At 47.8% G+C, this 22,103-nt stretch overlaps 1 pseudogene; it reads left to right on the top strand.

Annotated features, from left to right (window-relative positions):
- Positions 1–2,809: 2,809 nt before the first annotated feature.
- The window catches only part of LOC147960096 (uncharacterized), a 107,155-nt pseudogene continuing 87,861 nt past the window's right edge, over positions 2,810–22,103 (top strand).

The following is a 22,103-nucleotide window of genomic DNA, read 5'->3' as shown; positions in this document are numbered from 1 at the left end:
GGAGTTATCCATGAGGGAGCCTCTCCCCCTCTTGGGTGCCTCCGCCTCCAAACTCTTGGAGGCCTCCCTTTTCTCCCTTCCTCTCATAGGAGGGGAGTCGCGTCCCTCCTCGTCGTCATCGTCGGCGGCTGAGGGGTCTGTCTCATCGTCAGACGAGATGACCAAGGTGCTCCTTCGGCAAAGCCCACTCCTGGTCCCCTTGGCCATGGTTTTGACCTTCTTATCCGGCACGTCGTAAGGCACCGGAAATAGCATCTTCGTAAGGAGTGGGGTTTCTTCGTCTTTGGGTAGCGGAGCCAGACTATTAATCCGTCCCGCTAGGCCGACCTAGGCCTGAAAAAGAAATTGACAAGAAGGCTTAGTATCCTTCCTCGAAGCATGTCCTTAAAGACTATACCTTGGTGGCTTACCGAATTGGCCTGGCGCTTAAAGTTGAGCCCGCGATCCTTGGTTAAGGGTGGCGGCGTCTCGCTGCCCTTAAAGAGCACCTTCCAGATATCTTCGTGCGTCGTGCCGAAAAGCCTTAGCAGCGTCTGGTGCTCGGTCGAATTGAACTCCCACAAATAACAGGTCCGGCGCTGACATGGAAGGATCCGGCATACAAGCATGACCTGGATCACATCAACGAGCTTGATCTTCCGGGTTATCATATTCTAGAGGCATGTTTGGAGCCCCGTGATCTCCTCCAAAGATCCTGAGGTCAGGCCCTTCTCTTGCCAGGAGGTAAGCCGCATCGGGACTCCAGATCGAAATTTGGGAGCCGACGCCCAGTTGGCGTTGCGTGGCTCGGTGATATAGAACCACCCTGATTGTCATCCCTTCACCATCTCTATAAAGGAGCCTTTGAGCCTGGTGGTATTGGGCATCTTGCCCACCATGGCACCTCTGCACTCGGCCTGTTGGCCGAGCACCACCTTTGGCTTTACATTAAAAGTCTTCAGCCATAGGCCAAAGTGAGGTGGGATGCGGAGAAAGGCTTCACACACAACTATGAATGCGAAGATATTGAGGATAAAGTTGGGGGCCAGATCGTGGAAGTCCGAACCATAGTAAACCATCAATCCACGGAAAAATGGATGATGAGGGAATCCCAGCCCATGGACGAAGTGTGTGAGAAACACAACCCTCTCATGGGGATCAGGGGTAGGGACGATCTGCCCTTTTGCCGGGAGTCGGTGAGCAATCTCCTTGGCTAGATAGCCGGCCTCCCGGAGCTCTGTGATGTTCTTCTCCTTAACGGAGGAGGCCATCCACTTGCCTCTAGCTCCGGATCCGGACATGATTGGAGCGCCTTCTCGAACGAAGAAAAGCTGAAAGCTTGGGTGCCAGAGCTTGAGGACGGAAGGATTGAAGATGAAGAAGCGTGTGGGTAAAGGAAGAGTGTCTATTGGTGTCAAAACCGGCGGATCTCGGGTAGGGGGTCCCGAACTATGCGTCTAGGATCGATGGTAATAGGAGACGGGGGACACGATGTTTACCCAGGTACGGGCCCTCTCTATGGAGGTAATACCCTACTTCCTGCTTGATTGATCTTGATGAGTATGAGTGTTACAAGAGTTGATCTACCATGAGATCGTAATGGCTAAACCCTAGAAGTCTAGCCTATGAGTATATGGTAATGAATCTGTCCTATCCGGACTATGCTCTCCGGTTTATATAGAAACTGGAGAGATCTAGGGTTACACGAGGTCCGTTACATAAGAGGGAATCTTCATGATCAGTCGCCTAGCTTGCCTTCCACGCCAAGTAGAGTCCAATCCGGACACGGATATAGTCTTTGGTCTTCGTTTCTTCATAGCCCATCAGTCCAGCCCACGGATAACAGGCCGAACGCTTGAGGACCCCTTAGTCCAGGACTCCCTCAGTAGCCCCTGAACCTGGCTTCAATGACGAGGAGTCCGGCGCGCAGATTGTCTTCGGCATTGCAAGGTGGGTTCCCCTTCTTCCGAACATCCAAGATAGTCTTCGGTCGTGATGATTGTATCCGGACCTGTTACACACCGTGCACAACTGGAGAGAGAATATATATTTTCCACACGAGTTCTATCCACTGACGGCTTCCGGCAACGTGATATCACGCCCGTCCGGTCATAATTTCGAACCGTTTTTCTTCTGCCATCCCACGTTTCAAAACGCGGTTGCTACTGGCACGTCTTGTCGAAGCAGAGATCGTGTCCCCTTATTGCGGCATTCTCATCAATGCGGAAATGAGTAACCCAACCGTGCCGTTTGCACAGCCTTCAGAAACAGGCGAATCTTAAGGCGAGCGAGGAGGCATTTGATGTTTGCTGCCTTTATAAGAGGATAAGGATCCCCTCTTCCTCTTCTCACGCTTTAGCTCCGTCTCCGCCTTCCCGATCTCGAGCTCCAGCACCCAAGTTCCAATCTCATTTCCACCCCAGCAACAATGTCCGGATCCGGTAGTCAGGGCAAGTGGATGGTCTCCTCCGTCACAGAGGAGGAAATTACTGAGCTCCGGGCAGCCGGATATTTGGCGAAGGGAATCACCCACCGCTTGTCGGCCGAGGGTCAAGTCGTTCCCGTGCCGGAGCCCAACGAGAGGGTAGTATTCCTCCCTCATTTATTCCACAGGCTTGGGTTTCCACTCCACCCTTTCGTACGCAGGCTAATGTATTATTACGGGGTAGATTTCCATGATCTATCCCCAAATTCCTTCCTCAACATTTCGGCGTTTATCGTTGTGTGCGAGGCCTTCCTCCACATCCCACCCCACTTTGGGCTATGGCTCAAAGTATTCAACGAGAAGCTAAAGGTGGTGGATGGCCAGCACGCGGAGTGCGGTGGAGCCATGGTGAGCAAGCTTCTCAACGTCTCCTGGCCGAAAGGTATTTTTGTGGAGACAGTGAAGGAGTGGCAGAAGCAGTGGTTCTACATCACAGAACCCCGCGGCACCTCCTGGGCCGCGGCTGCCGAATTCCGCTCCGGTGCTCCTATGCGGCTCACTTCTTGGATCGAGAAGAGTCCCGATTGGGGTTCGTCCAATGAGGTAATAGTGCTGCGGACGCGCGTTCAAAGCATGATAGCCAAGAACGTCAAGCTTGTAGATGTAATCCAGGTGATGTTAGTTCGCCGAATTCTCCCGTGCCAACGCCAAAGTCGCCCTTTGTGGGAGTTCGATCTGAAGAAGCACCATACCTTGGTGAGGCTCTTCGAGACTACTCACGAGGATGCATGGAAGTTGCTCTTTAAGGGCAACGAAAAACCACCGGCCGCGGGTTCAGATCGCGGACACGACGCCAATCATCCTGCCAGTGAGGTATGTCTCTTTTAATGTATTCCCTGCTTGTGTGTTGCTAGGGCGACGCTTGAGCTTTTATTATCGCTATTTCAGGACTGGACGGAGAGGGCAAAGCGGACCAGTGTCCGGCTCCGCTGCCCGAAGAACCAGTCATCCCGCGCCTAGCGAAGATGCTGGTGCCGGTGCCGTATAAGGCGCCGGAGAAGAAGGCCAAGAAGAAGGCCAAAGGGAAGGCCAAGTGTGGCCTCCGTCGTAAGGGTACTTCAGACGCGGTGTCCGAAGACGACAAAACTCATTACTCTGTCCCTGAGGACAATGACGGGGAAGAGGAGGAGGATGAAGAAAACAATCATCCCCCTGAGGAGAGGAAGAAGAAGAGGGCGGCTCCGGCGCATCTGGAAGCGAAGGCGCCCAAAAAGGGGAAGGGTGCTCCGGCGGCCAACACCGCGTGGGACGTGGATAGTAGTCCAGAACGACGCCCTCGCCCAAAGCCCCAGGCCGCATCGTAAGTGACATGGCTTATTTATGCGCACATCCAGCCCTTTCTCTCCATTATCTTGATATAGTTAGCTGTACTATTGCAGTCCGGACTGTGATCTTATCCAGCAATCCTCCTCTGGAGGTTCATTGGCTTCATTGGAGATGGCGAGCAGATCGCCACCGCCTGCTTACTCCCCCAAGGTCGGGGATGACAGCGAAGTGCTTCCCCGAAGGACCGCTTTGAAGGGAGGAGCCCAGGATGTTGTTCGGGAGGCACCACAAGGCGAGACCTCCGCTGCCGGACATGTGGGGTATCCAATCCCCATGGAGACTGGCGAAGAGGGCCGTATCCAGATCAGCCCTTAGCCGAATACGGCTCCGGAGTCGGGCGAGTAGCTCCCTTTGAAGGGGGAAGTGCCGCCTCCACCGGTGGCTCCTGTCCAACCAGGAGTGTCGGATGACCTGATGGGGGTGTTGCGAAGTGCCTCCGTCGTGGACAAGCACCGTGTCCTTATGGGTGCGGTGATCAAGAAAGTTCAGTCTGCCAAGAGCGGACTGAATGAGGCCTGCGGCAGCCTGTAAACAAGTTTTGAGGTAAGTGACATAGAAAGAGAAAAAACCCACGTAGTCAGTAGCCCCTGAGATACTGTCTGGTGCTCGGCAAGAGGAGTCAGACAGAGGATCATTCCTCTAGTGTAGGAGACTAACGTGATATGTTTGCATGAGCAGGCATCGCTGTTGGCCGCGACGTCACATGCTGCCAAAGTCTCTGAACTGAAGCAGAGGCTGGAGCGGACCGAGAACGAGCTCGGTGAGGTTACAATGCGGCTTCAGAGAAGCAAGGTAGGTGTCGTCTTGCTGTGTGTTCGGAAAGAACAAGCATTGCATACTGACTGTAATGTCGAAATGTGTACAGGAGCCGCAATCGAGGTGGAGGCCCTGAAAAAGGCTTTGGCCGAAGCCGAGGGGAAGGCCGTCGAGCAGCAAGCCGCTCGAAAAAAGCTCAAGGCCCGAGTCAAGGAGGTCCAACAGGAGCTCCAAGACGCGGTAAAAAAATGTGAGATCCTGGAGAATGATGCGTCGGCTCAAAAGGCCGAACTCTCCAAGGCTCGTCGGAACGCGGAGACTGCACAGAATGAGGCCCGGGCCGCCCTCCAGGAGATCCAGGAGGCTAGGAAGATCACGGCGGGTAAGGCTTTTAAGATGCAAAGCAAGTATGTGGAGAAGCAATACCTTTTACTAACCCGGGTTCGGAGTTTCCCAGGGGCTTTTGTGGATTTGCCACGTAGCGTATCAGACGCTGCAGAGTTCTATCAAGCCGAAGGAGGAGGTTCGACGGAGAAGTTATTCTGGACAAAGTATACGACGCCAGTGCATCCCGTGTCCTTCACCGATCAGCTGAAGCAGCTGGTGGAGCTGCATAGGGTGGCCGAACTAGCCATGAAGGATTTAACAATCCGGCTATGGCCAGCTGAAGCTATGCCCGGCAGCTTCTTCGGACTTGTGAGGCGGCTAGTGGAAGCCTGTCCGCGGCTGGACGTCATCAAGCGCTCTGTATGTATTGAAGGTGCCCGTATGGCCTTCACTCGCTGCAAGATGTGGTGGGCGAAGATGAATGCTGTTGAAGTGGCCAGCGGGCCGCCGGAGGGTAAGGAGCATCGCACACCCGAGAAATATTTTGCGGATGTCACAGAAGGGTCTTGCCTTGTTGAAGCTCAATGTTTGCAGGACGTTATTTTCGAATGAATACATTCGTGTTGTCCTTTGCCTTGTATTATAAAGACAAAGCTTTGTTTTGTAATGTAATTTCGTTATGCTTTAAATTTTTTCCTCCTGTGCAGCCGTGTTACATGCAATCTGAGGGTTGGCCAGTCATCGGCTTCTGGCCCCACGTAATGAGTACGGAGGTGTTCGGGATGGGATCTAAACAATCTTGATCCAATTATATGGTCCTTGAAGGAATTGTTTAGCGCAGCGAACAAGGCAATCAGACTATATGGCTTAAACGCCCTCACTTAGCCATAGGAGTTTTATAATTAAGCAAGTGCGCAGCCCTTGGTCCAAGCCAGGGTGTTGTGAGCATCTGATTGGGAAGTGTCGATCCTTCGCGTCACGCGGAAAAAATATCCAACGATTTTCTAACCCTCGAACAGCTGACCGGCTCTCACCGTATCATGACAGTCAGTTTTCGTCTTTCTCTACTGAGGTGCTCATCCGGTCGATGCCAGGGCACAATCACAGTAGTTCTCCCTTTGCTATCCAAGCCGATAGAGCGGAACGTAGGATAGCAAGCACAGGAGCGGGGCAACCAAACTATTGACCAAAGACATGATTCGGAGCCAATGCATATAATGCTAAATTCGGGGTGCCGAACTTACATATAAGAAGTGTTCGGACTTTGCTGCCGTATTGCGGGGTGATAAGCAGCCCCTGGCGAATATGAGATGTACAAAAGACTACCGATGCGGCTGAGAAGCAGATCAAAATAAAATGAAGTAAGAAGCGAAAACCATAGAAACTGGGCCGCAGATCATTTTTATTATAACTGAATGGATACGCCAAGGCGTATCGTATACAAATAGTGTGATAAGCACCCAGACTATTTAACATGCCGGGATCGAGAAGGAGCAGCGTGTCGGTCCTGGGAAATAAGTGCAAATATCGTCAAGAAGAACGTATGGAGGTTACCCTATGCACCTATGTTGCATGCCCCCTTTGTATGCCGATCCTTCAAAGGGGCTGGTGATCAGGCTCGTGGGAAAAGGAACTTGAAACAGAAATAGAAAAAAAGGGGTGTCTGGGGTCGGTCTAGCCGAACTGTAGATCCCGGGTTAGCTTGTGCCTCCATCGATGTCCATGGAATTTCGAGTGCGTAATTATTTACGTGTGGTACGAATGCCAATACTTTATTGGGGCTGGGATGGAGGCCAAATTGCTAGTCGAGCTCTTGACGAGCCTTGTTGTCCTGCTGCACTGTAGTTCGGAACTTCTTGATGGCGTCCGGGGGCTCGGCAGCCGCACTATGGTGCTGCTTGAGAAGGCCGCTCTGTACCTCTGCTGCTAGGGCGGCAGTGTTCTCCTCTGTTCGGAGGGAGCATTCTGTGTTGCCATTGACTGTTATGACGCCACGTGGGCCGGGCATCTTGAGCTTGAGATAAGCGTAGTGTGGCACTGTGTTGAATCTAGCAAACGATGTTCGTCCGAGCAGTGCATGGTAGCCGCTGCGGAATGGGACGATGTCGAAGATTAACTCCTCGCTTCGGAAATTGTCCGGAGAGCCGAAGACCACTTCCAGCGTGATTGAGCCCGTACAGCGGGCCTCGACGCCTGGATTGTGAGGGGTCAATGCCCATCTTCCGCACCGTGTCTTGATAGAGAAGGATAAGGCTGCTACTGCCGTCCATCAGGACTCGTGTTAGGTGGAACCCGTCAATAATGGGGTCTAGGACTAGTGCGGCTGAACCGCCGTGGCGGATGCCAGTTGGGTGGTCTTGTCGATCGAAGGTGATCGGGAATGACGACCACGGATTGAACTTTGGGCGACTAGCTCTACCATGTAGACATCCCTGAGTGCTCTCTTGCGCTCCCTTTTGGGGATATGGTGTAGTGTATATCATGTTCACTGTTTTGACCTAAGGGGGAAATTTCTTCTGCCCTCCAGTGTTCGGTTACCGGGGCTCTTCGACCTCGTCCTCACTTTGTGATCCCTTTTCTTTGTTTTCGGCATTCAACTTGCCAGCCTGCTTGAAAACCCAACAATCCTTGTTGGTATGATTGGCTTGCTTATCCGGGGTGCCGTGTATTTGGCACGGACGGTCGAGTATGCGGTCTAGGCTGGGAGGTCCTTCATTGTTTCTTTTGTAGGGCCTCTTCTGTTGGCCGGACTTGGAGCCATTGAATCTGGCGTTAACTGTGGTGTCATCGGTGTTGTCATCATTGCTTCGGCATTTGTGCCTATTGCGCCGGAGCTTGCCAGTGCTATTTTTGGCCTCAGAGGGGCCTGTCTCGCTGGCGGTGTTCTTACTACGGGCCAGCCAACTGTCCTCTCCCGTGAAAAAGCAGGTCATGAGTGCCGTGAGGGCTGCCATGGACTTCGGCTTTTATTGGCCGAGGTGGCGTGCTAGCCATTTGTCATAGATGCTGTGTTTGAAGGCTGCTAAGGCCTCGGCGTCCGGATAGTCAACTATCTGGTTCTTTTTGGTTAGGAATCTAGTCTAGAATTTTTAGGCTGATTCTCCAGGTTGTTGAACTATATGGCTTAAGTCATCAGCGTCTGGTGGCCGGACATAGGTTCCTTGGAAGTTGTCTAGGAAAGCTTCCTCCAAGTCCTCCCAGCTGCCGATAGAATTTTCAGGCAGGATGTTAAGCCAGTGCCGAGCTGGCCCTTTGAGCTTTAGTGGGAGGTATTTAATGGCATGAAGATCATCTCCTCTAGTCATGTGGATGTGGAGGATAAAGTCCTCGATCCATACTGCGGGATCAGTTGTGCCGTCGTATGATTCCATATTGACGGGCTTGAACCCCTCGGGGAATTCATAGTCCAGTACTTCATCTGTAAAGCAGAGAGGGTGTGTGGTGCCTCTATATCGGGCTGCGTCGTGGCGTAGTTCCGATGGAGTCCGTCTGCGGTGTTCGGCCCGGGCATGGTTAGATTTATCACGTCCGTATAAGTAGCCCTCCTCGTGCCTCGAGGCACGTCCTCGCGATCCGTAGATCGATCTTGTGTGTCTTGTTCTATCATCCAGGATTTGCGGAGGTCGTATGTGTGACCCCAAACTCTTCCGTCTCTATTTTTGCGAGGAGGTGGGGCAGGCTGCTTTTCGGCCTGAGTTGCCGCTTTGTCCCGGCCGCGGGGTGGCTGGTCGGCCGTCCTGTCTCGACCACGCGGTGGTCGTTCCGCATTACGCGAGGGAGATGTGTGTTCCGGTGCCTCCTCATCAAATTGAGGTAGCAGTCTGTGTTTAGGGTAGCTCTTGGCTGGGTGCTTGAGGCTGTATTCTTCGGCTGTCAGGACGTCGGTCCATCTGTCGACGAGCAGGTCTTGTTCAGCTTGAAGATGTTGTTGTTTCTTTTTCAAGCTCCTTGCTCTGTCTATGAGCTGGAGTTTAAAACACTCCTGCTCCAGATGGTCTCCCGGCATGATGAAGTCTTTGTTGATGAGGCTTGTCTCCTCTTCGGAGGGTGGATGGTAACTATCGTCCTCCGAGTTATCTTCTATGGCCTGTTCATCGGGATTGTCTTGTCTGTTGTCATGTTCCTCCTGTTCGGATGCAGGGCCGACAGGGTCTTCGTTGTTTTCAGCGTCGCCCGGAGTACTATTTTCTCCGATGTCAGTGTTGCCATCCTTTGAGCGACGAGGCTTAGAATGGCGTTTGGGGCGCCGGCGCTTGGACTGCGTCTCAGATGGTTTGTTCTTATCCAGCTCTTCTTTGTCGTCGCCAGATCCTTTAGGTGTATCAACCATGTACACCTCGTATGAAGAGGTGGCGGTCCAACGCCCAGTGAATGGCGGGTCTTGGCCTTGCTCCCTATCGGCATCGTCGTCCATACCGTCGATGTCTTCGGAGCCATAGCCAAGCACGTCGGTTAAGTCATCGATGGTGGCTATGAAGTGGGTGGCGGGTAGGAAGCGAAATTCCTTGCCATCCGTCTCTAGCTCGAACTGAACATAGTTCGGCTGTGAGTCTTCCTCCAAGGACAAGTTCTTCAAAGAATTTAGTATGTCACCCAAAGGCAAATGCTGGAAGATGTCTGCGGCGCTAAATTTGAAAATCAATAACCGATCTAGCTCGGTGTCCGCAGGCGCACTTAATCCGGAACGTGTAGCCGGAGACCAGTCCGGAGTTCCGTCGACGCAAGCATTGTAGGATGTCGAGTCCATGTGCGGCTCCAACGCCGCGGACTTTGTGGCCTCGGAGGGGATAATCTGCGTCGGTAGTGAGGCCGTTGCAGCAGCAGGATCCATCTCCTGGGTGTGCTCCATTGACAGATTTAAGTCATGTTCATCGGAGAGAAGGGGAGTGATCGTCGCGAACTCAAATCCATCGAAGATCAAGTCTCCACGGATATCAGTGATGCAGTTCAAGCTTCCAAATCTCCTGATGGCCAAGGGCGTAGCTATCGGCCTGCTCCAGACGGCCAAAAGAGTTGGCCCGTAGTACGAAGCCGCCGAATACAAAGATTTGTCCGGGGAGGAAGGTTTCTCCCTGGACGGCGTCATTACTGACGATCGAAGGGGCCATCGAATCCTTTCGTCGACGGCACAGTGGAACTCTCAATGAAAGCGCCAATGTCGGTGTCAAAACCGGCGGATCTTGGGTAGGGGGTCCCAAACAGTGCATCTAGGATCGATGGTAACAGGAGACGGGAGACACATTGTTTACCCAGGTTCGGGCCCTCTCTATGGAGGTAATACCCTACTTCCTGCTTGATTGATCTTGATGAGTATGAGTGTTACAAGAGTTGATCTACCACGAGATCGTAATGGCTAAACCCTAGAAGTCTAGCCTATGAGTATATGGTAATGAATCTGTCCTATCTGGACTATGCTCTCCGGTTTATATAGACACCAGAGAGATCTAGGGTTACACGAGGTCCGTTACATAAGAGGGAATCTTCATAATCAGTCGCCTAGCTTGCCTTCCATGCCAAGTAGAGTCCAATCCGGACACGGGTATAGTCTTCGGTCTTCGTGTCTTCACAGCCCATCAGTCCGGCCCACGGATAACAGGCCGGACGCCCGAGGACTCCTTAGTCCAGGACTCCCTCAGTGTCCTTATCCCTTATAAAGGCCGCGAATATCAAGAGCCTACCCACTCGCCTTGAACTCGCCTATTCCCAAGAGCCGTGCAAAACGGCATGGTTGGGTCACCCATGCCCTCATTGATGAGAATCCCGCAATAAGGGGGGCACGATCTCTATTTCAACAAGACGTGCCAATAGCAACCGCGTCTCGAAGCATGGGACAGCAGAAGAAAAACGGTTCAAAATTATAACCGGACAGACGTGATGTCGTGTTGGGAAAAAGCTGTCAACAGATTAGATTCATGTAAATATTATATTCTCTCTACGGTTGTGTATGGTGTGCGTAATAGGTCAGGATACTATCATTGCATCTGAAGGCTATCTTGGAGTTTGGAGAAAAGGGGAACCCGCCTTGCAATTCAGAAGACAATCTGCACGCCGGACTCCTCGTCATTGAAAGCCAGGTTTAGGGGCTACTGAGGCAGTCCTGGACTAAGGGGTCCTCGGGCGTCCGTCCTATTATCCTTTGGGCCCGACTGATGGGCTGCGAAGACATGAAGGTCGAAGACTGTACCGTGTCCGGATTGGACTCTACTTGGCATGGAAGGCAAGCTTGGCGATCAAAGATTCCTTCTTATGTAACCGACTCCATGTAAACCCTAGATCTCCTCGGTGTCTATATAAACCGAAGGGGGTGGTCCAGAAAGGACACCACATATACTCATTACCATACCCACATAGGCTAGACTTATAGGGTTTAGCCATTACGATCTCGTGGTAGATCCACTCTTGTAACACTCATATTCATCAATATCAATCAAGGAGGACGTAGGGTTTTACATCCATGGAGAGGGCCCGAACCTGGGTAAACATCGTGTCCCCCGTCTCCTGTTACCATCAATCCTAGACGCACAGTTCGGGACCCACTACCCGAGACCCGCCGGTTTTGACACCGACACTTCCCACCAACATTTGGGAAGAGGACCAAGGCCTCTATAAATAGGACTAGCCACCACAGTAGGAGGCAACTCACCTTGGATCAGATCCATTTCATCCTCAACCACACAAGCTCATCGAGCCCAAGAACACCTCTCCTCAGGAGAGGCTGTTCTTCCCTTGTACTTGCTCATCCTCAGCCCAAGAGCCAATCCACCACACCACACTGGAGTAGGGTATTACACCACATTGGTGGCCCGAACCAGTATAAACCTTGTGTCCTTTATTCTGCGAGTTTGACATGCTGGTCTTTGAGATTGTGGTGAGAGCATGAGCTAGGCGGAGGAGAGATCTTCGTGCGGACCCCAGAGTTCGAACCTCAAGGGTTTTGCTAGAACCCGAAATCCGACAGCTCTGTTTTGCACGTGCATTCCTATCCTATTCTTGTGTTTCTCCTATCCCTGCATTTATAGAATCCTCCAATTCTAAGGAGCACTTACAGATTTACTTCATTTTCAGATAGGCATCAAAGAAAACTCTGTGTGTTATGTCTTGCTCCTGCCGTGCCGTCATCCACCCCACCTAAGGTGCACCCTCGACAGAAGTGTTCACTGCGGCAGAGATTCCCCCTGCGAACTTTCTTTCGCCGCCTTAGATCATCTTCCCCATTGCTGGCAGCCACGCCAACTGCATTACCATCATCGATTGAGCAGATGAACATGAGAACTACACAGTTCTGTAAGAGAGGTCGCAGTCTTTCGTGTTTGCTTACGTTCAAATTTGAGTTTTAAAATGCCAGTGGGTCTCATATCGAGGCAGCAAAGAATAGTATCTATCTACTATCTTGTTCATCTGGGGTCTTCTATGTGGTTCATGTTGGGTGGGCAACAAACAGTAGATGATCCATTGTCTATCTTTTTAAACTTAAGTTATAATCTACCTGCTATCATTAGTTTTGGATCTATCCACTCGTTTGCTACCATCAGTCTTGATTTCTGCATGCACCCCTTAGGCCTTACAAAATCTAACTAATTTTTTATTATGCATGTCAATTATTGTACACAATCGTACTGAACATGTAGAGACAAAGAGAAGACTGTTGCGTGGGAATACAATGTCATGCAGACGCCGCTCCATGGTGGGCGAAGTGCCCCCCCCCTCCCGTCATTCCCGATTGTATTCCAGAGGAAGATAACTGTTTAGATAGGGATTCAGAGGGAGCCAACGACTCCTATTTACCACCTGACATGTTTGCTCTAACCTGGCATGCTGATGTTGGTCATATCATGCATATGGCGCCTCACATTGCTTACATTATTCATCTTATATGTCATCAACTTAGTTTAGATTTGCTTTGTGTGAATGCCACCTGTTTGGTTTCTATATCATACTTCCACCATTCCTAAATATTTATCTTTTTAGAGATTTCAACAAGTGACTACATACGAAGCAAAATGAGTGAATCTACACTCTAAAATATGTCTATATACGTCTGTATGTAGTAGTCCATTTGAAATCTCTAAAAAGACAAATATTTAGGAACGGAGGGAGTATATGGGAATTATGCAATGCCATGTTTTTAGCTAGTTATCATATATGTGAATTATGCACCGCCATGTAGCCAGGCATCATATATGTGAATTATATCATGCCATCTTTTTTTCATTATGTATTCCATTTCTCGACAATTTGTGTATATTAAACTACTCTTCATGTGCATTAGCCATTTGAGCCGGTTATGGAAACATCAGGAGTGAAAACAAGGTCTTCAAAGCAGGCAAGGGTACCAGTTGAAGCATATATCTCGATGGTTACAGGGAACTCCTCAGAGGAGGATTCAGAGACAGATGACCAGTCCTATATCCCACCTGAGGTGTATGCTCTAAGTTGCAATGTTTATATTTCTCATATCATGCATATGGTGTCTTGCATTGCTTAGTTTAGACATCATATGCACAATATTGAATTCCATCTACTTAGTTTAGAGATCATACATGCGAGTGCCAGCTGCTTAGTATATGTATCAATTATGTCAATTATATCATGCCATCCTGTATACTTAGACAACATTTATGTGAATTATTTCATCTCAACCTATTTTAGAAAGACATCATATAGTTTTTTCATGTCATCATGTTTAGATACTCATCATATGTTGAATTATGCCATTATATCATGTTAAGTTATCCATCATATATCTGAAACTGTGTCATGCTATCATGTTTAGTTAGGCATCATGTATGTGAAATTGTGTCATGTCGTCCTGTTTGCTTAGACAACATATATGTGAATTACCACATCTGTCTATCACACAATGTCTGTACGTTCAATTTCTTTTCTTGTTTATTAGCCATTTGAATTGGAGGGGGTGATGGTAGTATATAAGGGAGCAAAAACCCGTTCTTCACAAAAGACAATGCTATCCGTCGATGCAGATAGAACCATGGTTGTACTGGCCCACAAACTTGCCCCAGCACACATAATCGAGACTCTTCCAGATTGCACACTTAGACCATTGGGCAGAGAACCAGCTACAACCCATCTAACCCCAACCCCAGTGGATAGTAACCCACTTCTAGTTGACAAAGCACCATGTCCAACACAGAGTACCCCCACACGAGCAGTTTGTAAAGCAACTGCAGTGCCCAAAGCACAAAGACCACCACAGTGAACCCAAAATCCACGTTTAAAGCAGAAGAGCAACTGTTCTCAGGTCAGATTCAGTAGCTATGGTCCATACTCCTTTGCTATTTCATCACTGTATTTACTCGTACCAACTACTTTCGAATATGAAGGATCCAATTGAAACTCCAATGGCACAACATGTATGTTTTAAACCTATTTATTTAAGTGGATTGTTGTTCTAACTTCTTGCTCTATGTTGATTTCAGTTTTAGTTGTATAAACAGTTATGTTCTCATGTGATGCACATTACAAGTGTTGCCAATGTTGTGTAGTTTCTCACACTTATATTCTGTCCATGATGTTGTGTCTTCAAAATATATGAGTTGAACTGTGTCTCTATCTTGATTTGGCAACATAAACTAGAATGATATGGACAATACAGTGACCATAGTACATAGATATATGTTTGTTTCATGCTTTTATCCTATCCACCTTACTACTGAACCGGTTTACCAAAATGAGTTTGGTATACTACATGCTAAACCTGTGATGTGTCTTCTTGTTTCTGTTGTAGTATGCGAACAGAATATTGGAGAAGAGCACCGCACTATGCAACGGTAGAGAAAGTAATGCAGATAAGGTTCAAGATAGTGAGACAACCCTGTTGGTCTCCAAGAAAGGTGATAAAAATGATCTTGTAGACAGTGAGAAAACCCCACAGTCCTGCGTTGATGTAGTGTTCGAGTTACTGGCCAGTACCGTTGGCACAAGCTCTTCGACCTCGCTACCTGAATCACTTCGGCTTCTTCAGTCTCAGCTACAAGTTGAAAGGCATCAGTTAGCTGTGCTACGGCAAGAAGCCGATGGACTGAGGAAGTCCCTATAGAATTCAGATGCATACTTTCTTGTGCAACAACAAGCGCTGGAGGATTTAAGCGCCAAACAAGAGAAAGTTAATAAGCTTCCTAAGCATCTTGCTAGCATTATGGGTACCCAGGATATTGTTTCTTGAGCTCTTCTGAAGTGGTTTCAGTTCTGGACTTGTTTTGCTGCAGCGTTTATTTGCACTGGTCGCCAACTTTGAAGACCAGTGTATGTGATATACTGCTTTGTTCCCTATATTTGCACTGGTATCGAACTTTGATGCCCAGTGGATGTAATATGTGTAATAGTCGTGATAGCCTAGCGTAAGTTGATTGCTTATTTAGTTCCTTGTTGTCTTGTTTATTTGTTTGCTTGTAGTCAGTGCAGTTCTTTCTCCACGGTTTGCTAGTGGCCGCAATAAGCTATTTTTTAAAACTAGGCCACAATGACCATGAGCTACATATTTACTGTAGTTACCATGGGCCTCCTACGGGCCGTAAAAAACAATGGGCCTTCTATGGGCCGTAGAAACAATTGGCCTTCTATGGGTCGTAGCATCAATGGGCCTTTTGCATGTCGTATGATCGATAGGCCAAACGTGGGCCAATAACATACCGCATTATGGGCCATAAACGGGCTAGATTTGGAATCGTCCATTCATGGGCTGACAATAACGGGTCGTCGTTAATCGGCCGTATTGGATGACTCTATGAAAACGGCCCAACGGATTAACGGGCTGCAAACGTGCCGATTGTAACCGCGGGCTGAATTTGGCCCACAAGCAGAAAAGGCCAATAACGGGCCACAAGTAACCGAATGCTGGAAATGAGCCCAAGAATAAATGGGCCCTGAGAAGGCCGAAAGATAACATGGGTTGGAAATGGCCCAAATGAATAATGGGTCATTAATGGGTATAAAGGGGTACACTATTCATTGCGGGCCAGATTCACCACGGGTCGTTACTGGGCCAAGAGTTACAAATGGCCTCGTATGGGCTGAAAGACAGCATGGGCCATACACGGGCCGGAAGTTACAACGGGCTAGAATCATATTGGACGGCCCAGATGAAGCTACTGGGCTTAATTCCGATAGGCCATAACGGGCCGTGAGTTAGCGGGCCGCAAATGGGCTATATAGGAACAGGCTTTCCGTGGGCCGACCCGTTACCTTTTGACCAAGTCAAACGGGCTGGCCTTTTCATTGGAATAGGCCTCTGTTGGGTCGTGCCATGTGTCGATGTATCATAGGCGCCTCATGTCCAATGAATGGATGACATCTGTCCCAATGGTGAGCCAACACGTGTTTCCTCCGGCCAATGAGAATTTTACACGTGGAAAATCCTCATTGGTCCAAGCTGTTAGCGGGTTATCGGATCCAAAACCGGACTCGATAGCTTAATGACGTCCCGTTACGGTGGATGCCACGTGTCGGTCACCCTTGACGAAAGCACTTCCATGACGCGCGATTTATCATCATGGAAGTGGACACTTCCATGATGATAATTTTGGTAATGTCATGGAACACTTCTACGACAGCACGGGTATGACTATCTTGATTCTGTCATAAATTTGTCATGGATGTACATGCATGACAGAAAACGTGACCTACTGTGACAAACAAGTATCATCACCGAAGTGTATTTTTTTTTGTAGTGAAACCCTCTTGTTGGTAAGACAAGGGACAAGGTGACCTAATGCTTTCATGGACACCATCTTGTGTGAATTCACTCTATGTCTATGGATATCCTTGTCTGTTCCTTGTGGGGCTAACCTGTGTAGGTATTGAAAGTGCAACTCACTCCAATGGATAGCTCTGAATGATCTACATCAACATTGAGCATCCACATCTTCAACATCTACATGAAGTCATCATCGACAAAACCCAAGGTTAGTTCATCCCTCTTAAGGGGGATATCACATCTAGGGGGAGCTTTGCTCTAAGATTTGAGCTAAAGCAACTCTAATGGTGTGAACACAACAATGCTTTATGTAAAAGTGGTAAGCCCACTTGTGCTTAAACGATGAGTATGACCTAAGATCAAATGTTCTCATTTGACTCCTATGTCAATATACTCATATATAGATGATCTAGTCATCGCCAATTGTTTGATATATGCTAGAATGTTTGTGCATGCTTTGTCACATATTTCATTTGCCATTTTATTGTGTGAGCATGTTGGTTGCATATTTTACTCATACGAGGACATCCATTTGTTGCTTTGGTTGTTTGGCTCGTTTTCTTTTGCCAAATGGATGGACAAGAATGCCTAAGAACTTCCTCTAGCTATCTATGATTTTCTCGTCTCAAACTCTATTCATGCTACATCACAAAGTTTGATCAAGTCAGATTCGAACCTTCTGTGTGAGGAGCACTCGGAGTCACCGATTTGTCATAGACTTAAACTTCCAAAACCTCTCTGTGCATTTCGTTCTGACCTATTCATCCTTTTTGTTCTAACCGGGTTCACTGAGTTGATCTAGGTTTTAAATCTCGGTGCAACCAATTAGAACTTTTCGATCACACCGAGTTGTAGTAACCGCTTGCGATTCTGCATCTCGGTGCCACTGAGTTGTTACACTCGGTCACACCGACTGGGTCAGGATATATATATATATATATATATATATATATATATATATATATATATATATATATATATATATATCAACGAGTCAAATATTGGAAATTTCTCCAAAACCTCTTCACCCGCGCGCGTCCTGCTCTGTTGTCTCGGGTCTCCGGATTGTCCTCTCGTCGCTAGCGACCTCCCACCGCTGGTCTCCATCACCATCAACGGAATTCAACACTGCCATCGCCGCAGTAGCGAGCTCATCACCGAACTAGGGTATGCGTTCGAATCTTTGTGCAATTCTTTCCTCTGATTCTTAGCAAAAAGCAAATGCCATGTTTATTACCACGTATGAGATCATCCTGACCAGCAAAAACATCCTTTAGATTAGATTTGATTCGTAAATTTAGGGTAAAGTTTCCGCCGAACACATCTCCGACCGACCGAGTTGTGGAAATCGGTCTCACCAATTTGTCTTAGGCCATTGCACTTACACTTTTTGGTCTGACCGAAACATGCAAATCAGTGTGACCGAGTTCAACTCTCAGTAAAACCCTAGAAATCTCGAAGTCACCGAACGGTGTCTCGGTCTGACCAATTTCACTAGTTTAGACTTCAAAAGTTGCTTCGGTGTCACCGAGTTTAACAAATCGTTAGCTCTGAAATGCTTTCCGTGGAAAACTAAAACTAGGTTTTTGACTCATTTGTTTTGCAAAACCTCTGCACTTTGTGATGCTCATCCACTCTATCTCATCTATAACTATTCACAGCGTCAGCTTTCAGTTTGCAGTATCAACCATGTCTGATCAGAGTGATAGCCAAAACAAGTCTAAGGAGCAGTTGAATCTGAGTGAGGGCACTAGTCCCTCTAACAGTTATGATGATGGCAGCAGAAGTACTCCTAGCAACCTGCCTAAGGCTGCTACTAGGCAAAGGAGGAAGAGAAATTCTGAGTCTGAAGACGAAGACTATGTAACTGCTGAGGAGGAGGTCAGCTCCAAGAAAAGGGTTGTCAAGAAAGAGTTTGGCACAGCTGCATCCACAAAGCCTGGTATGCACAAGAAGGCTCCTGCAAAGAGAGTGTGCACTTCTAAGGCCAGAGCCTCCACACTTGAGACTTCCAAAATCAACTGAAGAGGCTGCTAGTGAGGGCAAGAAGAGAAAGGAAAGGGTCAAGAAGACCATGGCCAAAGTCATTGGGAGATCCTCTATGATGGAATACCTAGCTGAGGATGAAGAGGAAGAAGAAGAGGATGCTGCACCAGCACCCAAAGCCCAAAAGCTGATGGGGGATGTCATCAAGTCTAGGGCTGCCTCTTCTAAGCCCAAGACTGCCCCCAAAGATTCTTCTCTAGCTCCCAAGACTGCACCAAAGGGGAGCACAAGGAATATACTAGCTGCTGAGAAGAACAAGGCCCCAGTGCCTGAGACTAAGATTGAAGAAGAAGAAGAAGAAGAAGATGTTGAAGCCAAAGTGCTTAGGAAGCTGAAGCCCAAGATGCTGACCACGATGACAACCATCCAGTGGCAGAAAATATGAAGATCAGAAAGGATGCATGTCTCATACTATGGAGACAATCTGATCCATATGCTATGAGGAGAAGGACTGATGTGCATTACAGGTTTCACACCAAGGAGCAGCAGGACTTCTATGAGACTATTCTGCTAGATAAGAAGCCCATTGTCTACAATGTGAAGTGGGTAGACTGGAAGTATATTGATAACAACAAATACCACTTCCCAGGAGTGCATGACAGCTTCAGGCTATGTGGGGTAGACAAATTTGTGGGTCAGAAGTTGACCAAGTGGAATGATAAACTTATCATGCAATTCTACTCCGCAACACATTTTTATCCTAATGGCAGAATTTTCTAGATGTCTGAGGGTACCAGGTACCAATCGACAGTTGCTGAATGGGCCAAATTGATCAATGCCCCTGCAGAGTATGAAGATGACATAGATGTATATGCCAAGAAGAAGAAGGATCACAACTCCATGGCTAACATGTACAAAGAGATTCCTGACAAAGCCTTGGAGACTCACAAGATGGGATATGTGTACTATCCGTTGTCTGGTCTGACCACCATCCACACTATCTTGAGGCATACCTTGTTACCCAAGTGAGGCAATCATAGGATGATCAAAGGCCATTCCATAAACCTGCTGCAGTTGTTTGATGTGCCCCAAAAGTTTAAAGTGATGAGTCTTATTGTTGAGACAATCAAGAGGACAGATGCATATCAGAAGAGGTCATGTCGGTATGCTCCACACATCCAGGTGCTCATCAACTCCAAGATGGGCACATACACTTACTTGTTGGACAATAAACATCTTCCCTTGAGGCCTAATTTTGAGGACAACACGGTTGTCATGAATGCCGAAGATCCCACATTTGTAGAGGCTCAAGAGAAGAGGGAGAAAGCTAAAGCTGAGAAGGCAGCAAAGACGCCAAGTGCTGAAGAGGCTTATCAAGTGTTTCCCAAGTCAAAGCAAGATCAACTTGGATATCTGATTCAAGCCACCTTGAGGATTGAGAAAGGATTGGCCACCCCGACTCATAACCAAGAGAGCCTGGAGAGGATCATTGAAACAAAATTCTGTGATCTTGACTTGAAGGTGACAAAGATGCAGACAGCAGTTGAGGAGCTACAGGAAGAAGCTGAGGAGAGGAAAGGGCATGCTACCACAGATGCCTTTCAGAGAGTGCCAAGGGGACAGAGATCTGTTGAAGTGCCAGTGACTAACACAAGAACAACTACATCAGCACCTGCAGCCACAGCATCAGTAGCACCTCTAGTTGCCACTCCACCAGCTCCAACAACTTCAACCGATGCATTTTCGTCCTTGGAGTCCTCTCAATGCCTCCTCCCAAATATCAAGCCTAGAGAGACGCATAGCACTATGCATTTTTGAGCTTTTTGGTAACTTGTTGCCAAAGGGGGAGAAAGTGTATAGATCATAGGCTTCGAGAGAGAGAGAGAGAGAGAGCTTTGCTTCTTTTTGCCTCATTTGCTACTTGTTTGATACTTATTTGTGTGCTTGCTTGGATGATACTTTATGTGTGTGTGAGATACTTGTTTGATCATATTACCTTAATACTTATGCTTGATTGATGCTATTATTTATCTCTCATGTATGATCATTCACTTTGTCTTGGTGATGAGTGCATATTTTACTTTCTATCATTTTGAGCGCTCCACCAAGATGTATGTGACATGGAAGAGTAACCCATGATCCTAATCGATTGTTCATTTGCATTCAAAAGAAAATTTTAAATAATGCACAAATTTAGGGGGAGCTCTTTCTTATCACATACTTCTCAAAGCGACGATGTTTTTCAATCTTATTATCATTTGTCGAAGCTTTGATCTATATGTTGTCATCAATTACCAAAAAGGGGGAGATTGAAAGTGCAACTATCCCTGGGTGGTTTTGGTAATTCCTAACAACATATAGCTCATTGAACTAATGCTCTTTCAAGATGACCATTTCAGAAAGTTCAATGATTGGCATGGCATGGACTAGGAATGTGGACCCTTCAAAATGCTAAGGACACATATTGGCAAAAACTCGAGACTCTACATTTTCATTTTAGTGATCAAAGATCACATTGAGTCCATAGGAAAAGCCAATACTATTAAAAGGGGATGAGGTGTTGCTTAATGGCTTGCTTGCTCAAAATGCTTAGTGATATGCTCCAAAAGCCCTCAACCACTTTCTCATAGCCACATATGTCCCAAACCAAAAGTCAAACTTGGCCTCGCCGATTTGATCTATCTGGCGCCACCGAGTTCATTTGACATAGCCATAGCCAGAAACCCTAATCAGTTCGTTCTCACTGATAGGGATCTCGGTCTCACCGAGATGGGATTGAAAACTCTCTGTTTCCCTTCATAACGTTTCGGTCTAACCGAGATGAGCAATCGGTCCCACCAAGTTCACAATGCAAACTCTCTGTTTCCTTTTCATAACGTTTTGGTCTCACCGAAATGAGCGATCGGTCCCACCGAGTCTGCCTGACCAACTCTTTGTTTGCCTATTACAAAAATCAGTCTCACCGAGTTCATGTTATCGGTCTCAACGAGATTACGTTATGCCCTAACCCTAATGAAATCGGTCCCACCGAGTTGACATGTCGGTCCCACCGAAGAGCCTAACATTCACATTTTGAACTGAATCGGTCTGACCGAGTTTGAGTATTCGGTCTCATCAAGTTTGGTAAATTGTGTGTAACGGTTAGATTTTGTGTGGAGGCTATATATACCCCTCCACCCATCCTACATTCGTGGAGAGAGCTATCAGAACGTGGCTACACTTCTACCATACATTTTCTGAGAGAGAACCACCTACTCATGTGTTGAGACCAATATATTCCAATCCAACCACAAGAATCTAGATCTCTAGCCTTCCCCAAGTTGCTTTCCACTCAAATCATCTTTCACCATATCCAAATCTGTGTGAGAGAGTTGAGTGTTGGGGAGACTATCATTTGAAGCACAAGAGCAACGAGTTCATCATCAACACACCATCTATTACCTTTTGGAGAGTGGTGTCTCCTAGATTGGTTAGGTGTCACTTGGGAGCCTCCGTCAAGATTGCAGAGTTGAACCAAGGAGTTTGTAAGGG

This window comes from Triticum urartu, chromosome 7A, assembly GCF_056163025.1.
Source record: "Triticum urartu cultivar PI428250 chromosome 7A, HENAU_Tu73, whole genome shotgun sequence".
Lineage (NCBI taxonomy): Eukaryota > Viridiplantae > Streptophyta > Magnoliopsida > Poales > Poaceae > Triticum > Triticum urartu.
The sequence above is the reverse complement of the archived record's forward strand: the minus strand, read 5'-3'. Positions and strand labels throughout refer to the sequence as shown.